Source organism: Candoia aspera, chromosome 13 (genome assembly GCF_035149785.1).
Source record: "Candoia aspera isolate rCanAsp1 chromosome 13, rCanAsp1.hap2, whole genome shotgun sequence".
Lineage (NCBI taxonomy): Eukaryota > Metazoa > Chordata > Lepidosauria > Squamata > Boidae > Candoia > Candoia aspera.
In genome coordinates this window covers 19870254-19882907 of record NC_086165.1, presented here as the reverse complement: position 1 = coordinate 19882907, position 12654 = coordinate 19870254, and the positions used below count along the sequence as shown (strand labels likewise).

The window sequence follows — 12654 nt, the reverse complement described above, 5'->3', positions numbered from 1 at the left end:
GCAGCCAATAATTTGCCACTGAGGAAAATTAAAACCATCCCATTGGGCCCAATATAAAATGCAAGAAATATACTGAATGTCAATGTTATTAAAACACAATACTAGTATGGGTGAGAGGAAGTCAAGATCTAGTGCCAGTACTGGTCAGTCGTCCAGGCCAGCGTTTCTCAACCTTAGCAACTTTGAGATGTGTGGACTTCAACTTCCAGAATTCCCCAGCCAGCATGGTTAGTCACTGGTCCAGGCATTATATAAGAATGGTACACAATAATTAAATATCCCCTTTAAAAATTGGGTATAGACTCTTCCCACTTCCAAAATTCTTCTTATCTACAAAAGATCCATCAGTAGGGAAGTTAACCACATATACACTCAAGGTGGCCAAGGTCTGCTCTTGTCTATCAGTGCAGTTGTAAATCCCAGTTGGGTGGGGCTGACAAACCTAGTTTACACCCCAAGAGGAGAACTGAAATAAGCTATCTGTTCTTCAGTGATTACAGAAAGGAAAAACTCCATGTTCTGGATCGAACCACAGAAAACCAGCCCTTCTGGCTGTTTTTTACCGCTGCATCAGAAAATGAAGAAAGACGTTTGCCGGGACCCTCAGCTGAATGATTGCGATTGCAGAATGTGAAGCCCACAAAAGGATGGAAAGGCAACATCCTCTTTTCAAAGCCACATTTGCAAACTTCTTCCTGTGAACTTGCAAAGACGTCCTTCTCAGCTGCAGCAACACAGACCATCACCATGGAGATGGGAATCTGTGAAACATACCAAGCAAAGGATTTCCAAGGATTCCCATGTAAGAACATTGCAGGCTTTTCAGCAGAGATATCTGCAGGGTGTGGTCAAAAAAGTCAAGATGGTGGCCACAATAGTGCAATAGAAGCTTGGCCTTTCCACCCTCCCCTTTATATTGTTTTAATGTATTATCATAAAACACAAGTACAGGTAGTCCTTGCTTAATGACCACAATTGGGACCAGAATTTTGATTGCTAAGCAAAGTGGTCATTAAGCAAATCTGACCCAACTTTATGACCTTTTTTGCAGCAGTCATTAAGCGAATCATGTGGTCTCCCATTGATTTTGCTTGCCAGAAGCTGACTGGGAAGGTTGAAAATGGCGATCACATGACTGTGGGACACTGCGACGGTTGTAAATGCAAACTGGTTGCCAAGCACTTAAATCATGGTCACGTGACTGGGGAGATGCTGTGATGGTCGTAAGTGCGAGGACTGGTCACAAGTTGGTTTTCCAGCACCATCGTAAGTCCAAACCATTGCTAAATGAATGGTCATTAAGTGAGGACTACCTGTAGTACATTATATTATTTGTGTACAGTGGTACTTATACTGTGTTGACTGGAGATTAGTAATGCTCACATGTTTAGGTAACAAAAAAGAAGTTTATGTCAATATTAACTATGATTTCCAAAATGTTAATGTTGGTAAGCATAAGGTTGCTGAAATTTTACAATTTTACATCTAAAGCTGAATATGGCATTGATAAACATCTGCAAAATACATTACATTATTTGTTATATAATAAAGGTTTCTGTCTTAAGCTTCATATTTAATACTGAGGTCTCCACTGTATTATTGCTTATTATGGTTTACGCATATTAAAAAATAAAAATAAAAACATAATAAACAGCAACAAATAAAAGTTTAAAAAGCTATTAGGTTTCTAACTTCCCTTGCTTGTGCCTCTGCCAATTTGCAATGTTTATAAGCATTTACGACCCCTTGGAAAACATACTGTGTTTATATTTGCCATGTTACATAATATATTTTATTAGGAACCCCAATAAAAAATGGGGAGAGCTTCAATTACACTCTCATGGCTACCATCTTGCCTCTTTTGAGCACACCCTGCAGAGGTTGTTTCAGAAAGCCAGATGAAATAAAAATAATATTCTAAACCAGTGTTTCTTAAAGTGTGGTCTCAGGACCCCTGGGGGTCCCCAAAGACCCTCTCAGGCGTCTGCAAAATCAAAATTATTTGCCAGATATTGAAGATATTTGTAAAAATGTAAAACAATGTCACTCTTCTCATTATTATTTTTTATTTGTTAAAAAATGGGGGGGGTCATAAAAATATTTTATTTATGTTAGTATCTAACAGGTTTAATATTGTTCTTTTTACATGCTTCAATAAATATTCTACAAATGTGTCATTTTAATTTTTAATATGGTAAATGTCGATGAATACAAGCAAAAGCTCTTTGGGGGTCCTGTATAATTTTTAAATGTGGGAAGGGGTCCTAAGAGAAAAAAGTTTAGGAAACGCTGTTCCAAACAGAATCACATTGTATCGTGATTTGCCAGTCTGCAAAACCACCCAGAATCACCTGTGAATTGCTTGCTTGTTGGCAGAGACTACAGAGTTGACCTGGGCACAGAATCAGCCCCCCCACCCGGTGTGGTTGTGAAGACGCATCGCTCTGGACCTCTCAATTATCCTTCTTGGATGGGTTCTCTGCAAATACCACAAGCAGCTGCTCCTGTGTCAGGAGGGTGCACTTGACGCCTGTCCGATGTTTCAGAGCTGGGCACAACTGCCCGCAGCTCCAGAGACTGGCTCGGCTGGCATCACCTGCTAGGGTAAAATGCAGGGGAGGGGTGTGCAACTCAGTGTGTTTTTTGCACACCGGGCAAGTGGGTGAATTAAGTTAAAGAGCCAGCTTGGTGTCGTGAAGGTGTCAGACTAGAAACCAGGAGTCCGTGAGTTCTAGTCCTGCCTTAAGACAGGAAAGCCAGCTAGGTGGCCTTGAGGCAATCCGTCTCAGCCCAACCTACCTCGCAGGGCTGTTGTGGTTGGAAAACAAGAGGTGGGAGCCTTAGATATGTATGTTGCCTTGGGCTGACCGAAAATAAAGATGGGGTAACAACACCAATTTGGTATGGTGGTTAAGGCATCAGGCTAGAAACCAGGAGGCTGTGAGTTCTAGTCCTACCTTAGGCACAAAGCCAGCTGGGTGACCCTGGGCCAGTTACTTTCTCTCAGCCCTAGGAAGGAGGCAATGGCAAACCACTTCTGAAAACCCTTGCCAAAAAAACTGCAGGGACTTGGAAGTCCACACATCTTAAAGTTGCCAAGCTTGAGAAACACTGTTCTAACCTCTTCGACATGGTATACTTTTGCAACTTAAATAAAGTATGCTATATTGGAGAGATTACAGTTCTCCAGGAGGTTCAACATTTTTCTAAAAGCAATAGGCTTAATAATTAATTCCTTATTTTCACATTCTTTTCTCTCTATGCCACCCATGTCTAAAAGCAGTCGTTCCTTGCCTTTCTCCTTTTGTGTTTTAGCAGCTGGTTTCTATTATTTTTTTTTTAGACAGGGCAAGCAGCAGCACTGAATGTGCCAGAAGTATCTCCTAAATGATGATTTGGTCGAAAGTGTAGGACAGAGTGGGATTTTGTGGAGGCTGACAACTTGCAATATGCACACCTGCTCTTGCACAGATTTTTTGTGTGTGCAAAGATTCTATATTTTTTAGCAGCTGCCAGGACTGGAGAAATGCTACATCCTGAAAAGGGCTCTGAAATCCTAAATGTATGGCCAAGGTCACACCCATTTCATACACGGGCCAAACAGCCCTTCACAGTATTTCTCACTGCTGCGATTGCAGGAGAAGAGATTCCGGCCAACGCTCTCTTCTGCCGTGCTGCAAATGTCATCTGCAGGTTTCACTGTGTACGTCTAAAATGTCAATGCATCAGCAAGAACGTTGCGAGCTTTTTCTCCCCCAGACACGGAATGTGTCAAAGACAGATTTTTGGAACTCCTCCAGATCATGGGTCAGTGGAGTCCCTGCTGATTTCTCCAACATACAAAGTCATTTTTTCGTCCTGAAACGTGATCTGGATGGAGTATTGTTTATCTTCTCACAAGAGGGTCCCGATTAAACTTGTTGAGGGGATAAAATAAAACCAGCAAAATTTCCCTCTGGGAACAGCTGCAAACTGGCGATTCGCACTAACCGGGGTTGCTTCACAACTTCTCTGGATAGACTGCTCATTTTTCATTTTGTGCATATTCAAAGACTTTGGTGTTTTAATTTTCCTCCCTTCCTGATGAGTGACTATGAAGAAAGATCAGGTGTTCTCCCAGAGAAATGCGGGCCTTGGTCGTGCAGCGTATTCATTAGCGGCTTTTGCAGAACGAGAGGTGGATTAATCAAAAGCAGCTGGTGACGTGGGTGGGCCTGTTGGCGTATGTTCCTCGCTGCATTTCAAGGGCTGAATTATCTTAATGTGTCTTCCATTGCTGGAGATTATTAGAATAATTACAGGCGAAATGTGTAAATTTATTAATCAAGGCAGAGCACAAGCATCACATAAATCCTAGAAAACATTAACATGGAAGGAAGGCAGAAGAAGGCAGGTGTGTTTTGGGTACAAGTCACGGTGAAATCATTTTTTAAAAATCTGCACCAAAGCAACTGCTCCTCCTTTTTCCCTTTTGGATTTAGGAAAGTCTGGGAGGGAACTGGAATGTGTACGACTATCAATAAAATACATTCATCTATAATCTATAAACATGGGATATCGTCCACTGGGAATGTCCTTTGCGAACTAAATTTGTTCCTGAAAGGAGGTTAAGACTTGCCATTTGAGGGTTTGGTCACAAAACTGTCAGATTTTTCAGCCTGCCACATTTGCTAGCCAGCTCAGAATTATTGGTGCAGCAAACACAACGGTTCCCTGTTAGTGCTTAATCACAAGAGGACAATGTTTCTCAACCTTGGCAACTTTAAGATGTGTGGACTTCAATTCCCAGAATTCCCCAGCCAGCTATTCAGCATACGATGTAAAAAATATATATTTGGAAAACAGAAAACTTGCACACTTACATAATAGAACAAAGAAATACAAACCAGGCATTGCAATAGCTTGGAAAGAGAGAATCAACAGTATTTTCCATTATAGCCCCTTCTGCAATCTATGTCTATCGGCAAAATGAGGATCTCAATTTATATTAACAGTGGTGACCAGCTGGCCCGTATTGAATTTTTACTTTTTTGTGTGTGTCTACCTGTTCCGGCGACTGCCAGGACTAGGTCCTGCAGTTTTCTCGGCAAGATTTCAGAAATGGTTTGCCACTGCCTGCTTCCTAGGGCTGAGACTGGGCCAAGGTCATCCAGCTAGCTTTGTGTCTAAAGCAGGACTAGAACTCGGGGTGTCCTGGTTTCCAGCCTGATGCCTTAACTACCACACCAAGCCGGCTCAGTATTGAATGCCCATTAACTAATACAGAGCCCAACAATGAAACATTTATATAATTAAAATGTAAAAAAATAATAAATCTGCCCATTTTTGCTCATTGATTTTACATCTCATTTTTATCTTGCTTTATCTTCCAAAAGATAGATCAGCCAAGTCAAAAGCCCTCCAAAAGCAAACTGCAGCTTCAGGATGGCAACTATACAAAAGAATATAAATAAATATTTCTTTGTAGCGGTTAATGACCACAATAAAGGTGGGTTTGATTTGATGAATAAATATGATAAATTAGAATTTAAAGAGCCACTTCCCCTTCTCTAACTGGGGCCTCTGCTGCTAAAAATTCAAAAAGTAACTTGTTAACTCTAAAATGCATGATCACCATAACATGCTGTTTGGTCCTGAGCTTTACCCATTTATGTCTTTAAAATCAGTGCAAGCTTCCCACTAGCTTCATTGGTCTGAAAATATTCTGGAGGAAAGTGGCTTTTCAGTTTCATTCACTGCCATTTTGGTTGCAAATGGCTTCTAATAGTATTTTTCCCCCACCCATGCATGATACTTGGTTTCCACTTTTATAATTTATAGCCAGCATCCTTCCTTTCCCAAACCTGCTTTTGTAGTAAAAGCAAAACTACTTAAAGCTGCTGTTTTAAGTATTGCCCCGTCGTTGCTGCACTGTACTATTTCTCTGCCTTGGTTCAAAGTTAATCAATCCCCATCAAACATAAGCTCAGAGGGATCAATGCTAAATTTCCTGACAAACAGACCAAGAACCTTTCTTGGCTTTACAGCCTGACTCCTAACAGGCAGATAGCAGGCCAAAAGCCTCATTTCGTTTAAGCATCCTAAGAGAACTGGAGGAAAGGAATGAGCCAGTTAGTTGTTTTAAGTAAGAAATATTGCATTTGTTCACTATGTTAGAAATGACTGCTTCTTCGTTCTTCTCCGTCCAGGATCAATGCCATGTCAAACAGACATGCACACATAGATATGACCGCCGTGCCTCATATGGTTAGGACTGCAACTTTAAAAAACGCTTTCATTAACTGAATTCAGCATAAAAAAATAAACAATACACAACATTATTTTTAAAAGGAAACAAAAAACTAGAAAGAAAGAAAGAAAGAAAAACAAACAGGGAATATATTCCTGGATACACATATGAAAGTTCGATATAAATATTTCAATAAGGGGTGGCTGTCTTCCATTATAAATATCCATTGCTAATCTGTGCCAATAAGCCATTCAATAATAACATCAATCTGCAGTCTGCAAACCATGATTGCAACAATTAATATTTTGAACAGAGACAATGATGTTAAGACTGGTCCTGCAGATCTTTACGTACATTTCAGTAACCACTATCGATTCCTTACTGGAACGAAATAAGTGAATCTCAAGCCAGACACAAAACAATAACCATATAAAGCTGCTGTTACTTTGTATGTGAGCAAATCTCTGCAGAAACCCTAGTGTTTTTTGTAAACATTGCAACCTTCAGACATCACGAGCTAAGCATAAGATCCGTGCAGCCGGGGAGGGGGGGGCTCACAAAAAGGTAGCCACCTCCTACCATTTACCTGCTCTGTATTTTACCAGTGAATGTTCCAATTAATCAGATCAGATCCACTCCCCGCTGATGTCAGCTAATCCAGTTAAGTCTCAAACATCTAACGGGGGATCAAGTTGGGATGAGTGGACCTAAATGGATCCCAGTAGTAGACCTAAACCCTTAAGCACTCCTTCCTTTCTCACTGTGCTCCTGAACCTAAAGCCAGATCATTTTCACTAGGGGATGTCATACAGTATTTCAGTACCCATCTTAGATCACTCTTTCCAAACTGCATCTGATTTTATCATCCACCCTAATTCTGTATTTTTTCCTCAAATTTATATTGCACTTGCTTGGTTTCAAAAGGTTAGCACGTTGTTATGGTTGGTTCTGAACTAAAACCAGCAATGTGGTTTAAATGTGTGATTCTTATTGAACCTCACATAGAGGTTTCTCTTCCAGCTAAGCTCTCTTCCCATTGCAATATTTAACTGATGTCCAAGGATACCATGGGAAGACTGTTAAAAATCTTGAGCCCCTTGTTGGACAGAGGGGATACAAATGAAACGAAGACCTTTTTACAGTTCTCTTTGTCAAAATAATTTTGGATATCCTCTTTCTCCTAAGAAGCCTGAGATAGCTTTACAGTATCCTAACAATTCTCCAAGATAGGTTAGGATGAGCAAGACTTAAATTATCCAAGTCTGATTTTCCAAATTCACTACAGTATGAGATATAGCTAGCTAGCTAGCTAGCTAGCTAAATTACCCTTCCTGCTGTCTTCCAGATGCATTGGACATCAATACTCAGAATTCCTATGCAAGCTGGCAAGTGCAGTCCAAAACATCTGGAGGACATAGGAGACAGTAAGGAGGTGAATATTTAAGCTAACTTTCCCTTTATAAATTCTTCAGGTCTCTCCTCTCTGCATCTGTTGTTCTAAGATGAAAGCATACCGTTGTTCTTCCAGTGATAACAGACACCCTACACACACACTATAAACACTTCTTTCTCCCTTTGCCTAGAAGTCTCCATGTGATTATTAATTTTTATTGATAAAATCTGTATACTATTTCAGTCTAACAAGACCTGTTATTAAATAACATGGATCCGCTCCCTTAACTGGGAGTGCCTGAAGGAAGAACCCCCGTCTGCGTCTGCACCTCCTTTGGCAAGAAGCTCAACATAATTTAGGGGTTCTGAATGTGAAGCCCCCCACTATTCCTCAGGGACCAAGGACTGGGAACCCCACATCTCTCTCACTCCTGTGGAGGCCCCCTCCATAATTCAGGGCATCAGATGGAATATCCCGTTACAATGCATTGGCCTCCATCCTGTGAAAAGGATTTTGGGGTGCTGAAGCCGAGACGTCTCCTTGAACACCCCTTCCTGCCAGCTACCCTCATAAGATTCCCCCATTATTCAGGGGTGTTCAGTTGTGCATGAAGCCATTATTTTGGGGTGCTTAATAATATGATCACCCTTATTCTGGGGTGATGAAGCTGAGATCTCTCTTTGAGCACCCCCTCCTGCCTGCCTGCCAAGTGCACCCCCATTATTCAGGAGTGTTTCATAATGTGATCTTCCATTACAGAGGGGCATCCATAAACCCCGCTTCTTCTGTTTGGCTTCTGCTTGAGCCCCCGTGTGCCCTCCAAGCCCTGAGAATAATGAGAAGCCCCCATTATTCAGGGGGTTTGTTACATGCAGCTATTACTGAGAAGGACCCATGAGCCCCCCTTTTTCTGGGGTGCTGAGCCGAGGCCTCTGCTGCAGTGCCCCCCACCTTCCCCTCATTCTTCAGTGGGGCTCAGTTCCCTGGGGCTGCCATTACTGTGGGGTGTCTACAACCCCCCTATCTGGGGGCCTCTGCTTGAGCCCCCTGCCTGCCCCCTAAGGCCCCCCCATTACTCAGGGGGTTGCTATACGTAGCCGTGCCTGTGCTTGAGGGGTTTCTGTGAACCCCCGTATTCTGCTTGAGCTGCCCCCAAGACCCCCCTTATCCAGGGGCGATTAATACTGTGATCTTCCATTACAGTGGGGCGTCTATGAACCCCCTTGGGCCCCCCTGCTGCCCCGAGGGCCCCCATTACTCCGGGGGGTGGTTCCATGGAGCCCTGCCTGAGGGGCGTCTATGAGCTCCCTTATTCGGGGGGCTCTGCCGGAGCCACGACTGAGGGGCGTGAGGACCCCCGAACCCCGCGCGGCCTCTGCGGGGGCGCCCCTCCCCCTTTCCCCGGGGGGCCCCTTCGAGGCAGCCGCCCGCCCGCCCGACGCCCCGTGGCTCCGCCCCCGCGCGCCCCTCCCCTCGGCCAAAATGGCGGCGGGCGGGAGGCTGCCCGGCGGGGCGCGAGGTGCGGTTGTTGCTGCTGCTGCTGGCGGGGCCGCGTCTGCCGGGAGGCCGCCGCTGCCGGCGCCGTGACGGGTCTCCTCCGCCTCAGGTGGGCAGGGCGGGGGGGGAGGGGGGCGGCTGCCCCCGCGGTGGGTGGTCCCCGGGGGGTGCTGAAGCCCCCCAAGGGCGCTGGGCAGGCGGGGGGCGGCGGCCCTCCCCACTTTCTGGAGGGGGTTGAGGGGGGCCCCGGAGCTGGGGGTCGGGGGGGGCTGGGATGCCGCGCCTTCCTGGCTTTAGAGATGCTGCTGCTGCTGCTGCTGCTGCTGCTCCTGCGGGATGATGGTTATGGACCACCTTATTAGTATTGCGATTATTATTGCTATTAATAGTGGCGTGGTGACGAGCGTTCTTAGGGTACGCAGGTTTTCAGCCTTCCCGCTGCATCCCTGCCGTGCCTGAGCCTTTGCCCCGCGTTGGCACTGCGCCTCCCCGGTCTGGTCCGGGCACGCCGGATTCGGAAGTTCGCCCGGGCAGACAGGAGAGATCTGGAGGGTGCCAGACCCAGAGCTCTGGGCGCGCTCTGGGGTGACCCAGCAGGAGAACGCGGGGCAGGATGAGTGGAAGATGGGGCTGGCTTCATTCAGATCACGCCCCCCCGAGGGGCGGGCAGGGGGCAGCCCTGCGACGGGTGGGGGGCCGTGGGAACAGGGGTTTCCCTTTTTCAGGTTTGCCCACAGAGGAGAGCAACGTGGACACCCTCCCTTTGTGATGAGAGGGGGGAGCTGTGATCTACTGATTCCCCCCCCCCATCAACAGAGTGGATCCAGGTCACGTCTTCCAGTTTTCTTAATCTCGATAAACCCATCCTAAATCCTGTGCCTTCTTTTGTCAGTCATTTTGAGCCAGGTGCAGAGCAGTTGCACAGGTGGATGGCCATCAGCTGAGTTTCCCTGGAAGAAACTTAACCTGCATTGAAGACCCCCCCTCCCTCCCCCCCCCCAAAAATAGACAGGAAAGCTGGTTTCCCTCTTTTATTCTCATCAAATCCAAGAGCGCCCTTGCCTTTTCAAAGAGAAATGATTTGGGAGAAAACACTAGACTTCCCTTTGGTAAACACAGTATGTGTTCCTATTGCATGTAAACATAACAGCCCGTGCATACATCCGGTTCCATTTATGTAGAATTATAATTATACATTGGCTGCATCTGTCCCATTCCTTTTACGCAGAATTATAATTAAATGTTTACTGTGTAAATCCCATTTCATTTATGTTGAAGGGTGTGATTCTTCTGTTTCATACCGTGAAGAAACGGAAGATTCACATGCTTCAGTAAGAGGGAAAAGACAGCTTAAAACATTGACGCTTTGCTGTACAGAAGGGAAATCCTCAACTTTCCTGGGATATATCGCATAAATGCTTAAATTACACTGATTTCAGCCCTGAAAATTCGGTAAGCAGTTGTTGCTTAACACTGAAATAGAAATAAATAAGCTTGATTTTTATTATCCAGGATTGGAGCAGAGGCTGAAAAAGATTTTCTTGGATAGTATTTTTATTACTGGACTATTGTTCGATATTAGTAGTAGTAGTAATATTTTTAGGCTGCCTTTTAGGAAGATTATTAAAAAGTTATTGGTCTTTGAGGTAACTTAGGTAGGGCTAGTAATCTGACATGTGAAAGTTGGCTATTGGGAGAAAGGGTTGGGGGTTAACTGCCAGAGTTGTCCTGATTGTGCGAACAGTGGAAGGACAAGCAGGCACTTGGGAGTGGCTGTATTTATAGTTTGTTGGGTAATTCTGTTGGTCCTGTATAAATACATTCACAGGAGGAATTTAATTCCAATTCTGTAAGATCAGTTCATAGATAGTATATGAACTTTCACGTTCAAAAGGCTTTTGTTTTTCAGAGATTATTTTTAAATTTGAGAAATACTGGATGTATAGTGGGAAGCTATTTGAGAGGGGAGCTGGCTACGAATTGTATTTATGTTGGAAGGAAGGATGCTATTTGGGGAAGATGGAGTGTTGAGAGAGAGATGAATGGTGGAAGGGAAAGCTCAGGGAGGGGATAGAAAAATAGTTTTATTGGGGACCAGAATATTTGAAGGAAGCAGGTTAATAACAATATCTTTTGTGTACACCTTTCAAAATATCAATATCAAGTGTCAGTATTAGAAGGGATATTGGGGGATGGCCAAAGTAATAAAGGAGTAGGAATTGTACAGAGCACTGGAACAATTTGGAGTTTCTGGTGAGACCCCTGTTAAGATGTAGTCATCTTCTTAACTAGTCTTCCCGGGAAAGCAGAAATGATTGGTTGGTCTAATTCACTCATTTACTCTTCTCTGTGGGTGATGATGGTATATATGTCTGTAATTTAATGTGTGTTGAGTACTTGTAGGGAGGGGATTAAGCTCCTATCTAAAATTAGATGCCTGGGATTTGTTTGGAAGAGTCGTGATGTGATCCCCCCCCCCCCCGGTTTCCAATGGATACAGTAACTTTCCATTAGATTTTTAGTGTTTGACATTAGAGGAAATACACTAGAAAAATAACTTCGGAATCATGTTAGAAATGGTTAGGTGCTTTAGCATTTATTAGTCCTCCATGATCAGGAACTGTATTAATACCTTTCTGCATTATAATAGTAATGGATTTCTGGAGTGTGGGAATAAATCTGGGTTTGGGTTTAGTTCTGTTTAGGAAGCGTTCATTGTTTTGTTTTCTTTTTAAGATGTACATGTAACACCGAGGTCTCAAACAAACCTCAGGAAGAATCTAGGTAGTAATTATCTACAGCTATAAATCATTTGTAGACATTGATTTTGATCTGCATTCTTGCATCCTTGCAGCATCACAAACATGAAAAGTTAAACTGCACACAGTGAAGAAAGAAACATTTTGAAGTTTTTGTTCAGTAGACCTGCAAATTCCGTTGAACCCTATAAAATTTACATCTAGGATGGACTGGATAAACATCATCCAGATAGGTTTAACCCAGTTTGCTGATTGAGATGGAAAATCAAATGCTACCCATCCCTTTGCTAATCCCTGATTCATCAGAAAGTTCCCCTTGCATCCGATAGAGATGACTGAAAATGCAGGAAAATGTACATGCACAGATTGGCCCATTTTCCACTTTGCTACCATTAACAGTACCCAGAATGTGCCCAGTGAGGCAGTTATCTGTGCCAACCCTTGATGATGATCTCCCTGGTCTACATAATATAGGTTACTTAGAAAACAGAACGATTAGTATTTTTCCTCTAACGTAACCAGCAGCGTAAACTTTAGAGGCTATGAGATTTGTATGGTTATCCCTTCTGTAATAACCAGAAAAATCAGCAGGCCAGATACTAATAATATTTAACAGCTTGTTAATTATGTCAGTGGCTTTTGGAACCCTGCTAATCTCATACTCTATTTTCAAAAATGCACAAATGTGTCTTGGACACGACCCCAATCAAGATTTATGTTTCATGTGTATGCTGGAAGTGGGGGGGAACTATGTATTTTGCTCTTGACATTTAATG

At 43.7% G+C, this 12654-nt stretch overlaps 1 protein-coding gene across 1 annotated transcript in view; it reads left to right on the top strand.

Annotated features, from left to right (window-relative positions):
• Positions 1-10251: 10251 nt before the first annotated feature.
• Positions 10252-12654, top strand: part of DENND4A (DENN domain containing 4A) — a 79517-nt gene continuing 77114 nt past the window's right edge. Inside the window, exon 1 of the mRNA XM_063314414.1 lies at positions 10252-10571. The gene's annotated coding sequence lies outside the window, so the exon portion shown is untranslated. The remainder of the gene's footprint in view (positions 10572-12654) is intronic.